This window comes from Haliotis rufescens, unplaced genomic scaffold, assembly GCF_023055435.1.
Source record: "Haliotis rufescens isolate VD_foot unplaced genomic scaffold, xgHalRufe1.0.p SCAF_6, whole genome shotgun sequence".
NCBI lineage: Eukaryota > Metazoa > Mollusca > Gastropoda > Lepetellida > Haliotidae > Haliotis > Haliotis rufescens.
This window is the reverse complement of record NW_025964334.1, coordinates 41,349,878-41,361,887: the sequence shown is the minus strand read 5'-3', so window position 1 is coordinate 41,361,887 and position 12,010 is coordinate 41,349,878. Positions and strand designations below refer to the sequence as shown.

The 12,010-nt window shown below is 39.1% G+C and overlaps 1 protein-coding gene across 7 annotated transcripts in view; it reads left to right on the top strand.

Annotated features, from left to right (window-relative positions):
* The first annotated feature begins 2,687 nt into the window (after positions 1 to 2,687).
* The window catches only part of LOC124110751 (MAP kinase-activating death domain protein-like), a 194,843-nt gene continuing 185,520 nt past the window's right edge, over positions 2,688 to 12,010 (top strand). For all 7 annotated transcript variants that reach the window (XR_006857326.1, XM_046470131.2, XM_046470132.1 and 4 more), the window contains exon 1: positions 2,688 to 2,749. The gene's annotated coding sequence lies outside the window, so the exon portion shown is untranslated. The remainder of the gene's footprint in view (positions 2,750 to 12,010) is intronic.

Genomic DNA, 12,010 nt, shown 5'->3' with positions numbered 1-12,010 from the left:
TCAAGTGCCCTTTAAAAGTTTTGTCTGAGTTCTTCAGCAGGTGTCGATGCTTTATCCGTACAGGCAGTATGACCCTGAAGCCTTACCGTGTGCTTATTTGGCCGCTGTTAATGACAATCTGGGTGTCAAAGAGTCTGTTTTACAGATGTTTTCAGTACCTGAAATTTCTTTGAGGGGTGGGGGCTCAGGGCAGAATACACCCGGAATCCATGAAATATGACACTCGTCAATCTTGACTTTGAGTAGGAGTAGAGTAAGATACAAGTAAACAACAGCTGAAGTATCAGCAATGGCCATTGACTTTCTAACAAATCTTGGCAGACGGGGTGCGTCTCACCCTTTCTCATTACAATGGTTCTAAGACTCCATGAAGCGATGGCCTCATCTCTCATTTAACATACCCCCGTCACTTGCAGTTTAACAGACCAGAAGCTACGTATTTCCTCCATAAACGACCGGTCGTATATTTCTTTCAGACACTTTTTACCCTCTGCGTTTAATCGCAAATATAATAATGGGGAGAATATCGTCCATAAAAAAACTACCGAGGAAACTGTCAAGACGTATATGTACTTTCAAGACTTGCATGAGGTCATGAAGAAGTAAGATCTATTTGACAAACCGGAATTCATTTATAATGATGATGAAAAGGGCATTGTAGATAGCAAGTCTGTGGCTGTAACATGTGCCAGATCCTCCAGCACCATGATCCCTGGACTTGGCTATGCTACAGTGGACACCATGATTTGTCTTTATGGGTCAGCGCTTACGTGCTGATCTTTTGTCTGTGTGCACTCCTGGTGCTGGTGGTGACGTGTGATTCAGGGTTATCCAGATATTCACCGTATCTTCAGGGTCATTTGATTTCTTGCTTGCAAGGCATACTCTGCGTCCCTTAATGCCACATAACCTGTTTTCGGCATGAAATGACGTCAAATCGCTCTGAGCCATAAGTATTGTTGATTTTCATTTTCCACAGTACCACGTAAACTCTCTTCTGCTGTTTTAATGCAGTCTTTGTGATCAGATTGGGAATGCATCATCTACTTAAAAAATAAATGACGAGCGGGAGTTGTCAACAACCAGGATCGATTAATTAGAAACCAGGCTATAAGAAATCGAGCCCAAAAAGCCAAACAAATCGCTGCTCACTTGCACTGGGCCATCGGAGTTCAAGTTACTGATCAGACACTTAGAAATCGTTCTCATGATGGGCGACCAGGTGTTGTACCACTGTCAACAAATCGACACATTCTAGCCAGAGGCCATCGGTGTTCAGAGCATATAGATACTGGGTGAATCGCCGATGGTATCGTACAATGTTTTCAGATGAGTCCAGATTCTTTCTATAAAGGCGTGACGTGTCTAACGGCGTCCTAACGAACGTCATGCGAACATCACCGTAAGGCAACGTGACAGATTAGGGTATGGGTCACGGTCTCTAAGACTGCCACAAACGCCACTACTTATTGTCCATGGAAGGATGACTGGAGAGTACTAACAAGATAACATAAGTGCGCCAATCATGGTGCCGTTTGCGCGCCATGCTGGTCCAAATCTTATTTCGTTTAACAATTGCTCTTTTACATGTTACCTTGATCAGCGACGCTTACACACAGCTCCACTTGCTGGTTTTCGAGTGATTTTACTCCGAATTACTTAATTATGATGCACGTTTTTGGTTAGTGATTGTTCAATAATGTCATGTGTGCATGTTGCATCAATAACATGTAGGTATGGTCGCCGATAATGAAGTAATTAGCCAATAACACTTTGGCCCGGTCCGACTTTTAAGCAATGCCGTTTGGTGTGTTTGTGGGAAAGTCTAGCCGGAAGAACTTGTTCCATGTGTTAGTTCTTTTCAATTCATGGACGCAGTGCACCATCCGTCGTGTGCTCACTGGGTACACTTGAAATACTGCACTCCGACACGTGCTGTTCGTGCGATCGGTAATTTCTGGATCCCTTGTCTCTCAGAAAACACCGAAGAGCATTATGGAGAATTGTCTTAGGCTCACACGTCCCATTGTTAGGTTTTATTTAGTTAGATCTACTCTTTGGTCGTGTTTGTAAATATTACTACTTTGATTGTGACGCTGTGATTCTGCAACAGTGGGGAGATATTTCTATGATTTCTTTAATCGTTCCTTACCTTCGAACTTCTTTTCACGTCTTCAAAAGCACAAATACGACGGGGCGCGGTTTGTTTGGTATCATCTTTCGTTTCGTTCGGAAACAGTGGAAATGTGAAACAGACTATAACTTTCGTTCTCACAAGCCGATCACATGACTTTCATGGAGGGACTCGAAATCACGTGACTGTAACTAGATGGCGCCTGATTTACTCGTCTCGCTCGGGATTTATTGAGAATTACGGTTATTTGACCATCCAAGTGTTAACAGAAATAAACGTTCTCAAAGATAAAACTTTAGGATTGCTATTAGATACATTATCAGAAATACTTAGTCGGGGCTCGAAAACACCATGCACGAAGATATTAGCAATATACGTACGCGTTGTTACCTATGACTTACCAATCAAAATTGATACCAATTGGACTCTTACGTTATTATTATGACGAACAGTCAAAATGTCGAAGACTGGCGCTTCTTACGTAAACTTTGAAACACACACTAGTAATAATTTATACGACAGCCCCAGCATTACCTCCCCTTATGCATTAGAGGGCGCTGATGGTTGTTTTGACGTCAAAGGATGCTTAACATATCGTCGGGTTGACACTTGCTGGTAAGAAATTATAATTTTACCACATTTTCCAATTGCTTTATTTCACTTTTATTTTATTGTGACATTATTTCGTCAATTCAAGACCATGTCTTTTTTGGCAAGATCATGAGATCACTTGTTGACTTGGTGGAACCGATCCAGTTTGAAGCCGAATGCAGACGATCGCAAGCGATAGGCCATTTGCCTTGAGGTCTTTTCTACATATAAATGTCCATATTGTATGCGATATGTGGTAAAGAAGCATTTTCATGTTGAGTTTTGGTTTCTGGTGTTATTAAGTTATTGGTAGGGTTCGTCTTGCCACATACGTGTAGGCCTATCTAGGCCTATATCAGTGAAACATTCGGTGGACATAAAATGTCAATGACAATACTGACATAGGAAAACGGTGGTCAATAAAACCTACTCTATTGCATCACATTGGATATGCTTGACCTAACTGTGATTTCATTAACCCATATTGTTTGATGCTTACACAGTACGCATATCGAACACGCGCGTGGCATAAGCCGGATACGTCAAACTGCAGTGCCAGTGGTTACTGTATCGCCTCATCTCTTCATGGTTTAGGATGCCAGATTGTCAGTATTAAGCATATTTAACTGTTCAAAGATATGCATTAGTGCTTCAGGATAAGACTATGTTTATGTCCATTGTAGTACATTGCTATGCCAATCTACTATCCATACCAGTCCTTGTCCATTCTGAAGACATGATCCAACATGGCGGACGTTGGATTACATTTCAACTAGATATCAACGAAAAACTATTTTGCCCACCTTATGGCGTTGTCAGATGCCCCCTCACAACCCAAAAGTGAGTGATTTGTACAGTCCTTGAATATACGCCAACTCAATATTTTGCCAGATGGTGTGTAACAAATGCAACAGCTGATCATCTGTGGTTATGTCATTAGGCCTAACTCTGTCTTGTGATTTTCTTTTTAATTTTGATCACACACTTTTGATCAAATCCTGGTCTTTGGACTGTGCTGGTCACCCCATCATATCTATGTCATTGTCAGAAATGAAGGTTTTCACAATATTGTCTCCACCATGAAGCAGAGCATTGTCGAGATGAAGTACATAGTCATTTTGAGGGAAATGTCTGGTTATTAGTTCTTATACCAGGGCAGAAACAGGTACAGGCTAAAACGGCATCTCAGCAAAACGTCGCTGATTTCTCGGGCGAAAACAGCAACTCTAACTGTCGGGCGAAAATGGCACCTATTTATAATAACGATAAGAACGATTTACGTAGTAGTATGTATGCTTTATTTACATACTGTATTATGTTATGTTGTAGTACATATGTTTTCCTTGGGCGTGGATACAGTCTGTTATCCGCAGAAACATTCTTGTGATGTCAGCTGCTGACAGAAAGGGGCGATACATATATGTTTTTGCAAGGCAATAGCTATTTTCGCTTGGTGTCCTTTTACTACTATCAATGATAATAATGTATTTAACATGTTTAAGAGCATATTTGTTGCCTTCGACAGCAGACCCATTAAACTTTTTATCTCAGAGACTGATTGGTTCTCCCCTGCATTAATTTCATGTGGTATATCCTTCAAAGGTCTCTTCCTGTTTTCCTTGCCCTTCCTGAACAAGGATCTACAGTCGCAGTCATTGATTTTCTTCTTGCATTTCTTGATGTTAATTACTGAACCAAATTCTTTTGATTTTCAACCCATATTCAATCATTTATAATATGAAATGAAAAAGATAATGACATCAAATGATGAATCTTACACAATGGCAAAGATGGAAGGGAGAAAAGCCATGTAAGTGTGTCATGAGAGCTAATGCTAAACATGTAAATTAGAACGAACCATACAAAATATGACTGGTGTGGGTCTGTATGTTAGCTGGTTGCCACCATCTGTGGTGGGGTGCAAACAGGTCATTTCAAGCCCAAAGTTCATTTCCAGAGACATTTGGTTAACCCTACTATCGAAAACTCATCTGGAAGACAATTCACTATTCTCCTCAAATCACATTCAAACCTGATTTATTACCCCAGGATTAAATATGTTGGTGCTCTAATTTCTGATATTTGTGCAGTTAGTGCACATATTTCTTATCAGTTATTCTAGGCTTTCTGTGACCAGATTCCACATTGGCATATGAACCAATAGTGGTAGCTCTGATGTCCATATTTGGTCCTCACCCTGTGAAGGTTCTTCTTGCTCAAGTGTCACTCACACAAAGTGAAATTCAATTCTTAAATAGATGAATATATGTGCTGATGAACTCAGCATTGTGAGCTGGTTCAGAATTTAATAGCCCTCAAATGCTACTAGTCAATGATGACTATGATCACTGGATTTTTACTTGTCCTCAGCACAATCTTTGGATAACAGACTAGCATAATTTCAAAGGCTGTCTTGAGTATATTATTCTTATGTAGTGGCCACGTTATTCCAGTTTGGCAAAAAGAGCAATGCAAAAATTTGTGAGAAAAATACTCATGTTGTATTTTTATTATCTAAACATCAAGATGTATGTGGGCTGAAATGTAGACACAATTACAGGATATTAAACAAGCTTCCCATTTCATATCAAGTTAATGTCCTAAGTAGATCAAGTATTACCTGTCACAAGCTTTAGTTAGCAAAGTTATTTTAGAGGGAACATAATATACTTGACATAATATGGGAATGGCTTTTGTATCCTTTTTATTACCAATGGTGATTTTTAATCAATTGTCAACAAAATGACATCATGTCTCAGGGCTCGATTTAGCTGTTATAGGTAACACTGGTGTATGTTATATATATTTAAATATTCTCCAATTCAACCTATTTTGAAAGGTGCGACCTAATATTTATCTCTACATGCACCAAGTGCATGTAATTTTTTTTTATCTAATTTGTGTCTGACTCACCTTTCTGTTCCACACAACATTGATCTTTGAATACACTAAATACTGCAAAGCTTTATTTTCAAACTACACCACTAATCCCTGTGTAGTTTGTTATTTGTCAAGCTTTCTTGACATCATCAAACTTTGGATACTTCATTATCAAACTTTGTGTTCCGATTATGTTTTATAACAATATGTCATTAATTTAGGTAAAATCATGACAGTCAGGAAGAGATCTGAGATTGTATAATATATTTAGACTATTTTATGCATTTGTGTTTCAACTTTGATAACTTAATGGGACCAGGATGCAACTAGATTTTTATGTCAACATGCACCTGGTGCAAGTTAAATCAAGGTCCTTAAATTGAGCCCTGTGTTTAATGGTTAAAAAGTAAATGGTAAGGATGTCTGGGGGCATGGGGGGATGGGGTGTGTGTGAAGTTTATGGCAGAATTGCTCCCAGACCCGACAGGTAGCCGGGTGCGCAGAACGTGCAGAAGCTATGCCTGATGCTTTTAATATACTGATTTAACTTTGAAGTTTTACTGCAGTAACCCACATGAATTTTAGTTCATAAGAAGACTTTTTCTGTCACCAAGGCTAAGCTCTTAAAACTGCATGTTAAATCAACACAGCGATGCAAAGATTCATGCCAGGCGATCTGATCATTTGTTCTTTGCAGTGAGCGAGTTGTGTTTAACGCTGTTTTAAACAGTATTCCAGATCACGACATGTCAGTTTGAGGTGGAAGGAAAGCCCAAAGTGATGCACTAACCCATGAGCATGGGTATTGGGCTGACACACCCAAAAACAAAACCAGGCGAATCAGGATTCTCAGGAACTCATGATCAAAGGTTTCTGGCTTGCCCAGTGGCTGCAACTCTGCACATCGAATTGCGGCGCCTTAGATGACTGGGCAACCTGTGTCATCCGTTCTTTTTTGCGAGTGTGAGGTCGACGTCCCCTGCTTGCATGTTGGTAAACGTGACTTCTGACTAGGCCCAGTCGTCTAAGGCACTGTGATTCACTGTGCAGAGTTGCCTCCCTTGGGCATGCCAGAAACCTATGATTGTGGGTTCGAATCCTAGTTCACCCCGATTATGTTTCTAGGTTTGTCAGCACCACACCCGTGCTTGTTGGTTTCACTGAAGTGGTAAATGTCTGAGACCTGCATCACTTCGGGCTTTCCTCCCACATTAAGCTGACACGCCATGATATAAATTGAATACTATTAAAAGCGGCTTTAAACCCAATCCACTAACTCTTGACTACTGGCTGAAATTACTGACAGAATCTTAGTGAACGACTGGTATGGCAAGTGAGTGGTACACAGGTCGGCAAAATGACTAAAATTGCCATGATTTATGTTGGAATTGCAACAGAAGAGTTGAAAACAAACTAAACATGCTAAAGTAATACCACTTGTGTAATGAAATCATTTTCAAATGCAAAAATACTTTTGCAGAAAAAAACAATTAATAATGGCTATTATATATATTTCATTCCCCTGATAATCAAATAATAGATTGTCAGATAGAATTTGGAATGTCTCAACATTTGGTCAGCTGACATAGGAAATAATAACAAGAACTGAAAAAGTGTTTTTATCTTAAAGTGAAGCAATGGGGGGGACAAGTGCTGTTTGACATTATTGTTTTTGCTGCTGCTTGCTGGCACAGTTGTGCATTGATCACAGATTTTATAACACCTCCATTAACTCTGTGCTTAACAACATTGCTTCATTGAGCTGGCATTGTCCCTGGCCAATGGTATTTAAACGTCCAAGTGAAAGAGTGCTGAAATCATATACTCTATAATCATGATAATCAGATCCAAAACAAACCTATTTGGGTGTGTGGGCTGAAGCTAATGGCGACAACAGAGCAGCAGTGCATGACATATTTTTTCATTTGCTGATATATAGAATTGGTTGCAGTGTCTAACCGACTATATGATCTATCTGGTGATGTGGATATGTCAGAAAGCAATCAAGAGAAAATCTAAAAGTTTACAATCCTCACAACCATGTTAACCTCATGACAGTCTGAACAGCGTGGTTAATCTTTCAAACTGGCTGACATGATGTTGACTATGTTTCTGATTTTATCAGAGAGTTGTTTTTTCTGTTGCCTTGTGTTTTACATTGAACTTGGGTTTGCGTTCTGTTGACGTTCCTAAGTGAGTCTAAATGTAGAAAGTTTTCACTTACTTCAACAAAAGAACTGTCAAATTTGTTTGTCTTTGTTACTTGACATTTGCTTTCAATGCTCCACATTTCAACTTTAAAACAATTCCAGATAATATATATTTTATTTGTAATATGATTTACAAAAAACTTCATTTGGAATGTATCAGGGATTATTTTTGAGCGCATGAAAGTATGAGCTTCAAAGTGTACAAATACTGAGACATACAAACACTCAAGGAATAATAAATGAATAACATTTAGTAAAAACATGGCCAATCAGTGTTGTTTATGATATATTCCTCCATTCTCTGTCAATGAAGGTATCAAGGTATCAATAGCAGTAATCTGATCTTGGTTGCTGTAAATAACTGTCAGAGTTTGTGCGATCTGCCAATGAATTTACACACAATTTGGATGAAATTAGTGTAAACAATATTGCATGAAATTTTGAATAAAATAAATAAAATTGATTACAAACACTTTAACCCTAGCTACACATTGGACACTTAATTATAACCAGATAGTCTGGATTAAGGTATAAAAAAGCATGGCTATTATCCTCATATTTAGAAATGTAAATATCCACTGTGGATCGACGGTCAAAACAAGGGCTTTGGGCTGGGACATGTGATTTATTGATTGGCTGAACATGCTGAAAGTGTGAATTCCATGACATAATGAATATGCAATTGTCAAGTGTCAAACACTGTCTGATCAACTGTCGCTCAAGTTACTAGCTTGGTGATCATAGATTGCAGCTCTGATGATGCATCGTTGGCCAGGGGCGAGGAGAATGTTGCTGTAGGTGTATTCCGACCTGACTACTCTTACTAGGAGCTTATAAAGGAAATCTATCATCTGCTCCCCAATCTTCAGCCACACTTTGCGCTAGAGCGTCACATCTTAGGTCTGAATGACCAGGGTTTGTAGACACCCTATCCTATCGTTGGCACCTTCAATACATGGCCGTGGCCGCCCTTCACAAACAAGGTCATCTGATGTGCTAATGACAGTCCACTTTGCACCAAGATGGATGACAACTTGCCGCTGCCGTCAATTATGTGGACAACTTGTACTACCCATGATTCTCTGTTCTCTCAAATCTCATCCATTGACAACCTCTAGTCTTGTCAGATCACCTTCAACTAACATGAGTGTGCCAATGACAAGTTTAAAAAATTGGAGACGATCAACCGTGTAATGATGGATGTAGACGCTTATATCAATTGGTTTGCAGCAGGTTTGGATGTCCAGTCAGTAGAGGTGTAACGATACCGGAGGGTCGCGATACGATACGTATCGCGATACAGGGGTCGCGATACGATACGTATCACGATACAGTGTTTATTGGTACAAGCTAAGCCAAGTTGATGACTTTCTGCTCTCTAAAAGATGTGACAAGTACAGTTGAAGAAGATATAAGGTGTTTATTTACTGTTATAGTAAATTGTCAGCAATACAGTATGTTTTACTGAAAAAACAAACTGGCTTTGAAACTGTTAAACATATTTCCGTATTTTCTTGAGTATAGTGCGCACCCATGTATAATGCGCACCCCCCTTTAACGGGTTCAATATTTTTGAAAAAAGAAATTTGAATATTATGCGCAGAAAAAAATTACACTGTACCCCTTCAGCGAAGTCCGGCAAACGAACGGGTGATGAGGAACCTTGTCAGTACAAATTTGAAATTTGAGATAAAAAATCACCAGACATGTTGATTTACCGTTTACATTGTATGTTTTGTTCAGCTATGCATTGTTTTATATCCAGGGATTAAGATTACCTTGTGTATTTTCTCGTAAACTAAGCCGGACACAGCAATCAGCTGTACACACGTTTTCTTGGAATCTACCGGTGATTCGGTCAAGACACACCCAATGATATAACTTTACAGGATTTTAATGCAAGGATCGGCAAAAGTTGTATCTGAAACTATTTTTTTATCAGGAATAATATATTCCAATATCTTGTTAATTTAGATGCAGCTTTACTAAAAATATTTTAAATAATAATAACCCTAAGCGAAGCAGCTGATCGCTATTGCCGGGTATTATTTTTTACATGGAACCAGTCTGACCAGTAACCGTCAAGGCTCCCGAGCACGTGATCGCGAGAATTACGTGTTGACATAGAATCGTCCAACAAAAACATATGACTTTTAACGAATCAAAGTACGACATTTATGATATATGTATCCATTCTCTGTCAACTAAAGTTCGTTTCAAGGCGTCAATAGCGGTAATCTGACCGTGGTTGCTGTTAATAACAGTGAGTTGTGCGATCTTCCGATCGCTTCATACACGATTTCGCCGAAATTAATTAAAACAATATTAAAAGGAATTTTGAATAAAATTAATGAAATAAGTTACAAACATAAGTCCAGATATACAAAGAACACTTTTTATAGCCAGACAGTGTAATTACATGAATAATTTGCAAACTTCAGTATTTGTTGACATGGTATTTCCGGTGTTACATGCTCACGGTAATGTCTTTCCATGGGGGAAAAAACATCAAAACTCATTAATTCGTGTATAATGCGCACCCCCTTCTACACAGCTGTGTTTTTTTGAGAAAAAAAGTGTGCACTATACTCGAGAAAAACTGTGTTATGAAAATATCGTATGTATCGCGATGCATGCTTTCCAAATCGATGCATCGTATCGTGATCGGGATACAATACTGTATCGCCGTATCGTTACACCACTACCAGTCAGCTACATCTAACTCATCTTCCCCTATACTTTCTCAGATCCGCCCTAGGATCTCTGAGTCAGTCAAGAAATCTGTACTTTCTTAGCCTGTCATGGCACTTGTACTATTTAACAACAAACTGCACATCAGTCAACACAGACAGATCATTTCCAGATGTTAACTGTTAGTCATGTTAATTTTTGGAATAATTTCAGTGCAAATTCAACAGGCGATGACTGTGGCCACAACAGCGACCATGCTTTTGGAACACATATGTTGATTTTGTAAAACATTCTCTGATTTTACTGTCAAGATAGTCCACTCAATTTTTACAGAGAAAATAAAGCTTGAAATGGCAAGGCTGGAAACTAGGCTGGTGGACATGCTTGCCACAGGATGATGCTGTGTCTGATATCATTGTTCAAATGATTGGGGTTTTACTGTGAAACAAATTGAAAAAAATGTATCGCATTTGAAAATTTGTCTAATTGTTGAAATGGTTAATTAGATTTGACTTTGCTGTGGCTACACTCAGTCGGTTGCTTACCCCGTTTAGTATACTATTCCATGTCTTAGGGGCACTGTCACAGGGCAAGTTCATTGGAGATTTGGGAGGAATATATATGTTGCTGGAAGAACTTCAGCAGAACTTCTGCAGTAAGCAAAATATTCTTCAATGATAAATTTGTTGTAGTGCTTTGGCCAGATATTTTAAAACTTGTTTTCCAGATTTTTTACAGGATAATACATGTACCTGTTGGTAGGTGGGGGAAAAATAGTTATTCAATTATTTGATTTAGTTTTTGCTCCAGTGCAGGTCGGCTGGAATACCAAAAAAAGTAAAAATGGTTAAATGTGGAAGGAGAGCTGCAACACAGCTGTTTCTTTAGTTTAAGCAATGCAAACCTGATGAATATGACATATGAATATGCATTGTATCGATTTCAGGAACAAAAACAAAATTTATTGTGATTCCCAAGATTAATATATGTCGGCTTCAATGACAATGTCCGTGTTTAGAAAATATTTTTGGGCTGCTATATCCTATCAGCTTATTGGCAGGATCAGCTTATTCCATTTCAACAAAATTTACAGTCGGCAGATCTTCAAAGCAAGTTGTAAAAAAGTGTGGCCCTTATAGTTGAAAAACTCTGAAAATGAAAAAATAGCAAGGCACCACTTGTCTGCATAGGATTATCATGGTACCCAGTTCATGACCACCATTGTCGATTGCATCAATGACCTCCATGCCGGTCACTTCAGTGATGGCTGCGTCTTTGAGGTTATCCCCTACACCTGCGCTGATCACTCCACACAGCCAGTTAGCATCTGAGCCTCCCTGGTTCCCATCAGCACTTCCCATGTACATGCAGCCTACAGCGCCTTACATAGATCCATCATGGATGCACAACTTTATGCAGTCCATGTAGCAGCAGTCGATGACACACCTGTATCTAGCACCTGCCCACCAGTGCCCTTGTGCTCATCTAGATCTTCATGATAAGC